Source organism: Chiloscyllium plagiosum, chromosome 2 (assembly GCF_004010195.1).
Source record: "Chiloscyllium plagiosum isolate BGI_BamShark_2017 chromosome 2, ASM401019v2, whole genome shotgun sequence".
NCBI classification, from domain to species: domain Eukaryota; kingdom Metazoa; phylum Chordata; class Chondrichthyes; order Orectolobiformes; family Hemiscylliidae; genus Chiloscyllium; species Chiloscyllium plagiosum.
The window spans coordinates 8,164,888-8,178,227 of NC_057711.1; the positions used below are offsets into that span (position 1 = coordinate 8,164,888).

The following is a 13,340-nucleotide window of genomic DNA, read 5'->3' on the forward strand; positions in this document are numbered from 1 at the left end:
GTATTGGTAGTATTAGCTCACTCCAGAATCTGAGTTGGTGACCTTTTCCTGTAAAGTGATACTGATGATTCATCTGAAACAACAAATGTGGAAACTGTTCAGACTTTTCTCCTACGTAGCACATGCTATCCAGCCTTGGGAAGGAATACATGAAAATGTGGGTTTGGCAGACTGATAGAAGGATATTGGAAAACCTGACAAAAACCATAATCTATTTTCTTAAATACTTGGGTGGTTTTCGTTTGGATGATGTGACAGTCTCTGTTTCAGTAACCTCTTGGTGAAGCATTGTCTATTTCTTGTGTGAGGGGAGGACAAGAGGAGGAAAAAAAAGCCTTCCATCCAACCTGTTATTGAGTCATAGAGGCCAAGAGCATGGAAACAGGCCCTTCGACCCAACTCGTCCAGGCCAATCAGCTTTCCGAAACTGAACTAGCCCCATTTGCCTGCATTTGGCCCATATCCCTCTAGTCTTTTCCTATCAAATGTCTTTTAAATCCCTACCACTTCGTCTGGCAGCTCGTCCCATATACATATCACTCTCAGCGTGAAAAAGTTGACCCTCAGGTCATTTTTAAGTGTTTCTCCTCTCACTTTAAATCCATATTCTCTACTCTGAGGAAAAGACCTTGGCTATTCACCTTATCTCTGCCTCTCATGATTTTATAAGTGTTGCTACATGATCAGAGATGCTATAGAGTCGTAAAGCATAAGGCATAGAAATAGACCTTTCAGTCCACCCAGTCCATGCTAACCATAATCCCAAACTAAACTTGTCTCACCTGCCTGTACTTGGCTCATATCCCTCCAAATCTTTCCTATTCATGTACTTATCGAAATGTCTTTTAATTATTGTAATTGTACCCACAACCACCACTTCATCTGGAAGCTCACTCCACACACGACCCACTCTCCATAAAAAAAAACTTGCGACGGTGTCCTATTAAATCTTTCACCACTCGCATTAAAAATATGTCGTCTAGTCTTGAAATCCCCAACCTGACGGAAAAGACACCTGCCATTCACCTTATCTTGAGATATAGATAAGTTATCTAGTCATGATTGTGGCTGTTAATGGACCTTGCTGTGTTAAGTGCTGTTGCATTTCCCACATTCTGGCTGTGAGAAACCAATAGCTATCATGTAATAAACCTAAGTGTTCTTCCTTGTCTCTCGGCTGTTTTTACTTCTGTACTCTATGGTACAGGACATCAAAAGTTAATGCTTTGTACCCATTAATAGTCATTTCCTTATTAATGTGTGCATTTATCAGTTCCTGTTTCACTTCTCGTCCTTATGCCTTTTGAAGATTTCATTCAATCTGTGCAGACATTGAAGCAATGTATTCATTAAGCAACTGCTATTTCCTTCTCTACCATAATAGTCTGATAATGTTACTTTTTGTGGTCTCGGCTTAGCTAATTGATTTTCATGATTGATTTATACAAACCGCTTCTATTTCTGCTCGCATTACTGGCAAAAGCTTATTTTATGTTGTCTCACCGTTCTCCTTACCTCTGTCCTTGTTTCTGTCTGTAGATGGTATTTCTCATGATTCATTTGCATGACTATATTCAGCACTGTCATATAATCTCTACAGTGTTGGGAAAAGGCCATTGGGCCCATAATGTTTGCACTAACCCTCTGAAGAGCTTCCCATCCAGACCCAGCTCCCTGCCTTATCCCCATAACCCTGCATTTACTGTGGCCTATCCACATAGCCTGCACATCCCTGGACATCATGGGCAATTTTGCATTGCCAGTTGACCTAACCTGCACATCTTTGGACTATGGAAGGAAACTGGAGCATCATATAGACTTGGGGAGAATGTGCAAAATTCATATAGACTGTCACCCAAGGTGAGAAGTGAACTCCGGGTCTCTGGCGCTGTGAAGCAGCAGTACTAACCATTGAGCCACCATGTCGCATACAAGTTCAGTCATTTTAAACGGAATCTCTTATAATTTTAATCCTAATCCTGAAGAAACAAAACTAAAATGTTGGAAACACTCAGCAGGTCAGGCAGATGAGTTAACAATGTAGCTATAACACAATATATAGCAGGAGTAGGAAATTGATCCTCCTCCACCTTTGCAGCTTATGTTGAGCTTCAACTCCACTTTCCTGCCAGCTCCCCATATCCCTGTTCCCTGAGAACCCAAAATACCCATCCATCCCAGCCATGAATATATCCAAGGTTGAAGCATCTGCAACTTTGTGGAGTAGAGAATTTCCAAGATCCACAACTTGTGAAATAATTCCTCTTTGTCTCAGTTGGAAATGATTACTCCCTTATCCTGAGAATGTGTCCCAGCAATTTAGATTATCTGATCAACAGAAACAAACTCTTAGCAGTGACCCTATCAAATCACTTCAGAATCTTTATTTTTAAGATTCCAGGATCTGCAGTTCTTTGTCTTTATTTTTAAGAACTGCGGATCCTGGAAATATGAAACAAACAGAGATTCTGGTGATGCGCAGCAGATCAGGCAGCATCTGAGGTAAAACGTGAAGGACAATGGACTCAAAACGTTAACCCTGGTTTATGATGCAAAGTGACACCGACAGCACAAGTTCAAATCAGGCACTGGCTGACTAAGGTTACCATGAAGGTGTCAATCTCACCTTTGCCTGAGATGTGGTGACCCCAGTTTAAACTCGTCACCAGTCGCATGTCTTTCATGAGCGAGTAGCTTGTGGTCTGAAGCTATGGTAATTGAACCTTTTTACATCATTGGACAACCCCCCCTTATCGCTGGGACCAATCTAATGAATGTGGGCTGTACTGCATCCAGAAGAAGGACAAACTTTTCAAAGTGTATATACCAAAACTGCACAAAGCTGCACAGATGTGGTCTCCAAATTCCTGCAAATTTCGTCCCCTCAACTAGAAAATATAACCTATAAGTAACAATTAAGACAAATGGGAGATGGAAGGAATTTCATGAATGTGTACAAAAAAACAAAATTGCTTCATGAGTCAAGGTAATGCTAAAATGACTAACATGATATCACCTGAAATGATGGGATAAAGGATATTGAGAGAAACTAAATAAATGAGGCAGAAAATATGTGAATAGCAGAGTTGGTCATACATAGGAGCTGAACAAACTGACTCTGGAGACCAATGTACAGTCACCAAAATCCCATCAAAAAAAAAATCAGAGCTAAAGTTAAGATTGGAAATTATTGGAGTCAGTATTCAGGCCAGAAGATTCCAAATGTCCAATGATCAGTTTGGATGCTGTTCCAACAGTTAGGCCAAGGAAAGAAGTTACATTGGGAGTAGAAATCAAATCTAAAATAACAGCTGAAGAAGATTTCAGTTACAATTGATGACAGTGAGTGTGTTTGGGAGTTAGAAAGAAAAGTGGAGCGAAGGCCACAATCCGATCAGCCAAAATCTTACTGAATGGTGACACAGGTTGGAGGTGCCAAATGGCGCATTCCTCCTATTCCTTATCTTCTTCAATAAAGAGACCACCTAATCTGTGATTTGTCTTCCACTGTGGAGTTGTGAATCTTTGGGATTTTCTACTCCACAGAGTTGCAGGTGCTCCAGCCTTGAGTAATGATGAGGCTGGTTGGATATCTTGGGTTCTCAGGGAACCCCTTGGACACTTTCTGAATGGCCAATTGTGATATATCTTGTACTAATGAAAAGAGAGTAGGTGTCAGAGCAGGCAAGTCCTTTTGGAAATAAGGGAGGGTTTGGCACGATACACTTGGTCATATAACATGAGATGAACAATGGATCGATTCTCCTTCAGCTCTGCTCACTGGCATCCACTGTTTAGAACTGTGTGACTTCACGTGGATCCTTGTTACATCTATGTTATGCCAAGTAGACTTTATTTCAGGTCTGTTGGAATGCACCTTTTCTGCAATTAGTAGTGCATCAATGACTTTATTCGCTAGGTTTCAAATTTCCCATTCCTGACCTTACCTGATCCATCTGATTTTTCTCTTTCCTGCTTCAACTTTTCATTGCCTTTAGGGATGGGATGACACCAATTGCAAGTGCACTGATTCCAAGAAGTGCATGCATTATACTTCTCAGCACTTCACCTGTAAGAAACCCATTTCGGATCATTGCTGCTAGTCACTTTCTTAATCTGATTCCTTGCTTTAGTTTTATACACTTCTTATCATTGTACTCATTATATCCTTTGCCCTTGATTTTTTTTCCTCTCACCTCTGCCTTTTACTGTTTCTACAGCCTTCTATTTCCTCTGCCTTAAGATATGCTGATGAATCTCACCTCAAATGAGGTCCTAATTAGTTTATTTCATACTTCTTTCTAAAGTAAAATTTTTGAGTTTTGGCATGAATTTAAGTTACGGTTGACTGAAAGATTCAGCTAAGCATGAACTGCCTTTGGAGTGGGCAGAGTGGAGAGTCATGTGAACCAGCCACCAGCTGCCAGCACTCACTGAAGAGGTAGGATAAATATTTAACTAGATTACATCCTGTGTTCACAGTTAATGCTCCAGCTTTCTAATGATAAGCTGCAGTCAGCTGATCAGCAAGACACCCAGGTGTTTTTAACAAGCAATGCCTGATTAAAGGGTAACCTAATTAGACAGCAAGTATTCCGAGCTCTGTCAGGTTTAAACATATATCATTGTGAAAAGGTATTAAATTGAAGCCTTCTGACTAGTTGATTGTCATAGTGTCTGTGGGTAAATAGGACTGAAGCATTGCAACAACTGAAGTGGGAGAAATATGACAGTGTTTGAAGTGACAGACTTGTCACTGCTCCTGGGAATTGTTGAGAAGGCAAGATTTAATTTAAATTGCTTTTGCAAATGTGTTTGAAGTGCCAAAATAATACTTTGTCTCAGTGACTATGTTCCTGAACTTTGTGTCAATTGTAATGTAGGAATTTCCAGGGTTTGCTTTTGTACACTATATTTGAATCACATATAAAGAATCAGAAATTCTTCATGTTCACAGCAATAAAGACAAAAGGCAGAAGTATTAGCTTGACTTATCATTTGAAAGACCTCAGTCCTTTTTTGCTTCCATCTGACCTCCTATGTTTTTGCATGGTAATTCATGGCAAAGTACGGGTGAGGAATTGTGATGGGGTCCTTGGTGGTAATGTTGCCCTGAATATTTTTTCAACCACTCCTCTCCCTCCTCCTTTTCAACTTCCATTGGATTCCCTAAATGTGCAGATGATTTGGCAAACAGAGTAGAGACGGCATGAGAAAACATTTCTTTACACAGCATCGTGTTGTGATCTGGACATGGCACGGTGGCACAGTGGTTAGCACTGCTGTCTCACAGTGCCAGGGGCCGGGGTTCAATTCCACCCTGAGGCGACTGTGTGGAGTTTGCACATTGCCCGCCCCCCCCCGTTTCCTCCCATAGTCCAAAGATGTGCAGGTTAGATGGATTGGATGTGGAAAATGCAGGGTTACAGAGATTTTGGTTTTGGGTGGGGGGGGTGGAGTCTGGGTGGAATGAGGTTAGGATGATCTGTGTGAGCTTGATGGGCTAAATGGCATCCTTCCTCACTGTAGGAATTTTATTCTATGAATTTTTTTTTGTTAATGGGATATGGATGTCACCAGCAAAATGAAGCATTTATTGATTGTCTCTAAGTACCCATGGGGTAGTTAAGAGTCAACAACCTTGCAGAAGTCACGTATAGGCCAGACCAGGTGAGCATGGCACATTTCCTTCTCTAAAGGACTTCAGCGAACCAGATGTTTATTTGTGACAGTTAATGGTGATTAGACCAGCATTTCTTATTCCAGATTAACCTTCAGTTTAAATTTCATTCTCTGTCATGGTAGGATTTGAAGCCATGTCCCCAAAGGATTGTACTGGGTTTCTGGATTACTAGTCCAGTGACATTATCACAATGCATTACCTCCCCTAAATTGCCCTGGGGAGGATGATGATGATGAGCTGTCGTCTCGTCTTGCTGCAGTGCTTGGGCTGTCTGACATATTGTAATTAACTTTAAAAAGGGAGTTGGATGAATTATTTGAGGAAAATAAATGACAAGACAATGCAGAAAGTGCAGGGAAGCTCCACCAAAGAGGCAGAATATGTCAAATGGCTGCCTCCCGTGCTGTATCATTCTGATTTTATTAAAAAGTGATAGGGCAGACATTGTTATAGGGCTAACACCGGTGAACAAGTAAGCCAGAGCCCTAGGTGTTGGTGGACTTGAATTCAGCCATGATAGGTGGTGAAAGTGAAATAAAAATCTGGAACTTAAAAAAGAACTAGCCTAATGGTGACATTGTCATAAGAACACATCTGGTGCACTGTTGTCCAATAGGTGAGGAAATCTGTCATTTGTACCTGATCTTCAAGGACAGTTTGAGATGCGCAACAAATAAATTTTAGATTTCACAAATGCAACATCAACTGCAAGAGTTAAATGGTTTTGAATTTATACGAAGCTTCACATTGACCAATAATTAAAGACTAGGTGTTACAGAATCATCGGGGTTATGTCAAGGATGGCAAACTACAGTCATCATGAGCTGGTAATTCATCCATGTCCAATATACATGTACATTAAGACTGTGCTGTATTCCCTGACCCAGCAGACTTGCACAGCAAGTTTAAGTGACTAGAATTCAGAGATTGCACAGTCTGGAGCAGCAGGTTCTTTGTTGTCAGACATCTCATGGTGTGAAGAATCAACACTGGCATTGGGTAATGTTGGCAGCCAGCAGTTAAAAAACATTATTGCTGAATGATTGTCACCAGTGAATGCTAAGCACATTCCAACTGATTCTTTAACAAAGTGACAACTTATTGATTTACACGGATTTCTCTCCTGAAGGAACTTGCCATTTTGGAGATTGTCCCAGCATCACATACTTCTGTCTTTAACATTGCTTTCTCAAGCAAACATTTTACAAGGCACGTTGACAGTGCAGAAATGCTGGGTAATTGGAGTTAGGGGCTTCTGTGGCCTTTTTCAATACAAGGATAGTGTGGGTATCCAGACTGAGAACACCGTGGGCGGCACGGTGGCACAGTGGTTAGCACTGCTGCCTCGCAGCGCCAGAGACCCGGGTTCAATTCCCGCCTCAGGCAACTGACTGTGTGGAGTTTGCACATTCTCCCCGTGTCTGCGTGGGTTTCCTCCGGGTGCTCCGGTTTCCTCCCACAGTCCAAAGATGTGCAGGTTAGGTGAATTGTCCATGTTAAATTGTCCGTAGTGTTAGGTAAGGGGTAAATGTAGGGGTATGGGTGGTTTGCGCTTCGGCGGGTCGGTTTGGACTTGTTGGGCCGAAGGGCCTGTTTCCACACTGTAAAGTAATCTAATCTAATCTAATGCGAGTTTGAGGAAGATTTCTAATACCACCCTTTAAAGTTTTTTTTAGGTAAATGTCAGTGAGTGCAGAATACCTGCTTCATCAAATGTATATATCAATTGATATGTTTGCTTTGATTTCTATTGCTGTGAGTAATGCAGAAAGCAGAGACTCTATATAAAATATTATGTCCATCACGTAGCTTTTTACTTTGCTGGCACAAAAATAGAGAAAACTTGTGTTTTCTCCTGGATGGTTTGATTGCCTGGGGAAGTTGGAGAGATATTTCCCTGCCTTTCTCAACTCCCAGGAGATTGAGTGGCAGTGGGGAGCTGTGTGGGTGGAAGAGAAAGTAGTATTTAGCTGTGATGCTCCAACTATAGCAATCTGGGGCAGGCTAATGGACCCAGTTGGTCTTTTCGTACCTGTTAATTTCATATCTTTGTAATTTGAATTCTTTGCAATGTTTAAAAGGTTACAGTTGACACATTCATGCCTGGCTTCATGCTTCCTGCAAGGTAATTTGGTGGTGTATGCGCACACATTTATATTAGTGTGTCAGATTTCCCAGGAGTGTCAGTGTACAGAGCTGGAGTGGTGAGGGAAATCTGTTCTTAATCAGCAAGTGGTTACATTAATCAGCAACTATAACTGAACTATTCTTATTAAAAGAGCTTCATTCATGTAGACAAAGTGGCATAACAAAGGATTACAGCTATTCATGAGTCACTATTATTCAGGTCTGATTGCTGACCCTCATGATGGTATAACTTCAAAGCCTCCTGCATGTTAATGAAGGCATTGAAAAGGACAATGATAGGCCAGTCATTGTGATCAGTGTGTCATGGCTTTCATTGTGCTGCGTATCAAAGCCTGCTGCCAGGTGGTGAATGGATAGGTTTCATCCTTGTCTCTTGGGTGTGGAACATTTGAATTAGGGTGTGCATTAGGTTACACTTGAAGGCCAAATGTTTTGTTGCATTGGGTTACATTTTTACTCATGTTAATAATACTTAGATTAGCAACTGGGATGACTAAGTAAATCTGGAATCTCTGTAATGATGAACTTGACTGTAGGACAATTGCACATTTCCACACAGTAGTATATTAGCTTAAAGGTCATATGTTTCTCATTTTTACTTTCACAATTCATTGACTGAACTGACAGTCTAATAGGTTACACTTTCAACACATTTTGTCCACATTAAAACTTAGTGGAATTGTGTTCCAAAAACCAAGTGAGAAATTGCTGGTATCTGTGCAGAGAAAACCGAATGAATGTTTCTGCTCCACCGATCCTCTTTCATTTCTTGTTTCAGATTTCTAATATCTGCAGTTCTTGAAGATTAGGTAAATAGAAAGAGGTTAAATAGTTTGAGAATGTGAATTGACTTTATTAAATAAAAAGTTGGTAGGTATTAGTTAAAGGAGGTGAAAAATGTGTTGCTGGAAAAGCGCAGCAGGTCAGGCAGCATCCAAGTAGCAGGAGAATCAACGTTTCAGGCGTAAGCCCTTCTTCAGGTATTAGTTAAAGTAATTATTGTTTAAAAATCCAACTGGCTTGCTGGTGTCCTTCAAGGAAGGGAGCTTGTCTCTCCTCTCCAATTTAACCAAAGTGAGAGTCCAATTCCACTCCTGTTTATAAATGTTACTTAAAAAGAGAAGGATAAGCCTGACCACTGTGGCCACTCAGCTTAATCTTGATGGTGGGCGAAAGTGAGGTCTGCACATTCTGGAGATCCGAGTCAAGGCGTATGGTGCTGGAAAACCAAAGCAGGGCAGGCAGCATCTGAGGAGCAGGAGAGTCAACGCTTCAAGCATGAGCTGATGAAGAGCTTACGCTCGAAATGTCAACTCTCCTGTTCCACGGATGATGCGTAACTGGCTGTGTTTTTCCAGCACCACACTTTTTGACTTTAATCTTGGTGATGGACAAGCGGCAACAGCCTGGAACAATCTTAATTTAGTAGCACGGATTTGTTAAAGCAAAATTCAGTTTTTCCAACTTAGGTTGCCTCACAGCGCCAGAGACCCGGGTTCAATTCCTGCCTCAGGCGACTCTCTGTGTGGAGTTCACACATTCTCCCCGTGTCTGCGTGGGTTTCCTCTGGGTGCTCCGGTTTCCTCCCATAGTCCAAAGATGTGCAGGTCAGGTGAATTGGCTATGCTAAATTGCCCATAGTGTTAGGTGAAGGGGTAAATGTATGGGTGGGTTGCGCTTCGGCGGGTCAGTGTGGACTTGTTGGGCCGAAGGGCCTGTTTCCACACTGTAAATAATCTAATCTAATCTAAATTCTTTGGAGTAAAAGACCAAGTTAATGAAAGTGTGTGGGTGATCTGTACTGTTGACTTCAAAAAGACATGTAGTTATGTACTAATTAATATATTTATCAGCCAAGATAAGAACCACAAAACTTAAAAGGTTGGGACAATGGATGAAAAAATTGCTCGGACAAAGCAGAGTGTACGTGTGACCAAGGGCAGTTTACAGTGGGCATGCCCAGGGGTCACACTGGAATATCCAGTACAATGATGAGGAATGTTCCCTTGGATATACGGGGCATAGTTTCAAAGTTTACGGATGGTGCAATCCTTGCAATTAGTGGGTAGCAATAGACTACAGAACAATGTAGACTGGTGATATCGTCATGCAAATTTAACACAATAGTGTGATGTGATCCATTTTGGTAAGAAGCATTATGAACGAACTGGTACTGGTCAAAGGTGGATGAAAGGAAAGACGTTGGTGAATATGTACACAAATCTTTGAAGGTGCCAGGCCAAATTGAGAAGACTGTTTAACAAGAAAAACTTATGGGATCCTTGACTTTCCTACTTTTGTACTGTATTCCTGTGTGAATAAAGTTCTGCAAAACCTTTGAAATCACTGCTAGATCTCAGCTGGAGTATGTTGTTCAACTCTGGGCAACAGATCTTTAGAAGTATTTCAAGGCCTTAGTGCAGAGAAGACTTAGAAGAAATAAGTCCTTTATCGCAGGGTTGAGGTGAATTAACCTTTTGTGATTTACTTTTAATGCAGTTATATCTATTCTTAAGTGGTCTCATCAATGCTCTGTACAACAGTAGCAAAGCATCACAACTTTTATATTCCATTCCCCTTAAAATAATCGACAACCTTTCATTTGTTTTACTAGCCACTTCCTGTACCTGCACCCTAACTTTCTGTGACCCATGTTACAGGGGATCCAGATCCTCTGTACCAATCTCTTTTTTTGTTTAAACAGCATGCTTTTCTGTTCTTCCTGACAAGACAACATGTGCACAACTTTGCGCAGTATACTCCATCTGACAGATGTTTGCCTGCTAACTCAACCTATCTACTTCTGACAACTTGTTTTCCTCTCTAGATGGAGTCTGTTTGGCTCATTCTGTCTGTGCTGGTGCAAGGGAACCATCTGATTTTATGGAATTTTCATGTTTTGGTCTGCAATCTTTTACAGTTTCAGTTCCCATCATCCTTTCAATTAGTGCGTTGCAAAACCCAACCACCTATGATCTCTAAGCTTTCCTTTTCACTTCTTTCCCCTCCAATGTTCCCACCATCCATTTTGTAAAACAATCCATTACTTGAAATTAGTTAACATGAATTATTTTATTGATTGCTCTCTACTCAGGCAAATAGGTCCTTTTCACCCACTCATAATTACGTGCCAAAATTTGATAGACCTATTTAGTATTCCCTCCGCTTTCAAAGGAAGCAATCCCAGCCGACCCAGTCCTCCTGATTATCTAAAGTTCTCTATTCCTGGCAACATCCTTATGGGCTTTCTCATTACCCTCTGTAGAGTGATTTCATCCTTCCTATCATGTGGCGACCATAACTGTATGTAGGGCTGTAGCTATGGTCAAACTTGTCCCATTTTCAGGTAGTTCTGACGTAACCTCCCTGCTCATAATAGGGTCAAGGAGAATCTAACTGGCTTCTACAAATACATTAAGGACAAAAGGGTAACTAGGGAGAGATTAGGGCCTCTTAAAAATCAGCAAGGCTACCTTGTGTGGAACTGCAGGAGATGGGGGAGATACTAAGCAAGTATTCTGCATCAGTATTTACTGTGCAGAAGGACATGGAAGTTGGAGATTGTGGCGAAATAAATAGCAACAACTTGAAAACTGTCCGTATTACAGAGAAGGTGGTGCTGGATGTCTTAAAACACATAAAGGTGCATAAATCCCTGGGGCCTGACCAGGGTGCACCTTAGAATTCTGTGGGAAGCTAGGAAAGAGATTATTGGACCCGTTGCTGAAATTCTTGTGTCATTGAAAGCCACAGCCAGAAGACTAGAGGTTGGCTAATGTTGTGCCACTGTTTAAGAAAGGTTGTAAGGAAAAGCCAGGGAACTTTGGAACAGTGAGCCTGGCATGAGTGGTGGGCAAGTTGTTGGAGGGAATCCTGAGGGGCAGGATTTACATGTATTTGGAGAGACCGTGACAGATTAGGGTTAGTCAACATGGTTTTGTGCATGGGAAATCATGTCTCATGAACTTGATTGAGTTTTTTTTTGAAGAAGTAAGAAAGGGAATTGATGAGAGCAGAGCAGTGGATGTGACCTATCAGTAAGGCATTCAGCTGTGTTATTCATGAGAGACTGGTTAGCAAGTTTAGATCACATGGAATAGAGGGCGAACTAGCTATTTGGTACAGAACTGGCTCAAAGGTAGAAGGTGGTGGAGGGTTGCTTTTCAGACTGGAGGCCTGTGACCAATATTGTGCCATAAGGATCTGTGTTGGATCCACTGCCTTTTCATTATTTATGTAAATGATTTGGATGTAAATGTAGGAGGCATGGTTAGTAAATTTTCACATGACATCAAAATTGGAGGTGTAGTGGACAGCCAAGAAGGTTACCTCTGATTAAAACAGGATCTTGATCAGATGGGCCAGTGGGCTGAGGAGTGGCAGATGGAGTTTAATTCAGATCAATGTGAGTTGTTGCATTTTGGAAAAGCAAATCAGGGCCAGTCTTATACATTTAATGGTAAGATCCTGGGGAATGTTACTGAACAAAGAGACCTTGTTCAGGATCATAGTTCCTTGAAAGTAGAGTCACAGATAGATAGGATGGTGAAGAAGGCATTTGATATGCTTGCATTCATTGGTCATTGCGTTGAGTATGGGAGTTGGGAGATTGTGTTGCAGCTGTAGAGGACATTGGTTATGCCACTGTTGGAATATTGCGCTCAATTCTGGTCTCCTTCCTATCAAAAGGATGTTGTGAAACTTGAAAGGGTTCAGAAAAGATTGACAAGGATGTTACCAGGGTTGGAGGGCTTGAGCTACCAAGAGAGGCTGAATAGGCTGGGGCAAGATAAGAGCTAGGCAGATTGACTGGATTTAGAAATTGGTATGAGAAACAGAAACTGAACAATGGGCTACCTTCAAATGAGCAGATTGTTCAGGTACCGTGGTGGTATACTCCCTTAGCTAGGAAATCTAGAACAAACAAGAAAAGATTAACAGTGATATTTGCGGGTTTGAGCTATAGGGAGAGGCTGAATAAGCTGGGGCTGTTTTCCCTGGAGCGTTGGAGGCTAAGGAGTGACCTAATAGAGGTTTATAAAATTGTAAAGAGCATGGATAGGGTAAATAGAGGTCTTTTCCCTGGGGTAGGGGAGTCCAGAACTAGAGGGCATAGGTTTAAGGTGAGGGGGAAAGGTTTGGTGAGAGGGGAAAAATTTAAAAGGGACTTAAGGGGCAACTTTTTCAAACAGAAGGTGGTGCATATATGGAATGAGCTGCCAGAGGAAGTGGTGGAGGCTGCTACAATTACAATATTTAAAAGACATCAGGTGGGTATTTGAACAGGAAGGGTTTAAAGGGATATGGGCCAAATGCTAGCAAATGGGACTAGATTAATTGAGGATATCTGGTCGGCATGGACAAGTTGGTTCGATGGGCCTGTCTCCATGCTGTACCTCTCTGAGAACGGGTGGCGGACATGGAGAGTTGGTTCCACTCATGATTTCCTTGGGAGGCAGGAAGAATAAATGAAAAATATGTCATTAATTCTCTCTAATATACTTTGCTG

General features: G+C 41.5%; 1 protein-coding gene across 4 annotated transcripts in view; it reads left to right on the forward strand.

The window, feature by feature from the left end:
- Positions 1 to 13,340, forward strand: part of sh3rf1 (SH3 domain containing ring finger 1) — a 155,302-nt gene that overhangs the window by 118,305 nt on the left and 23,657 nt on the right. The window lies entirely within an intron of this gene.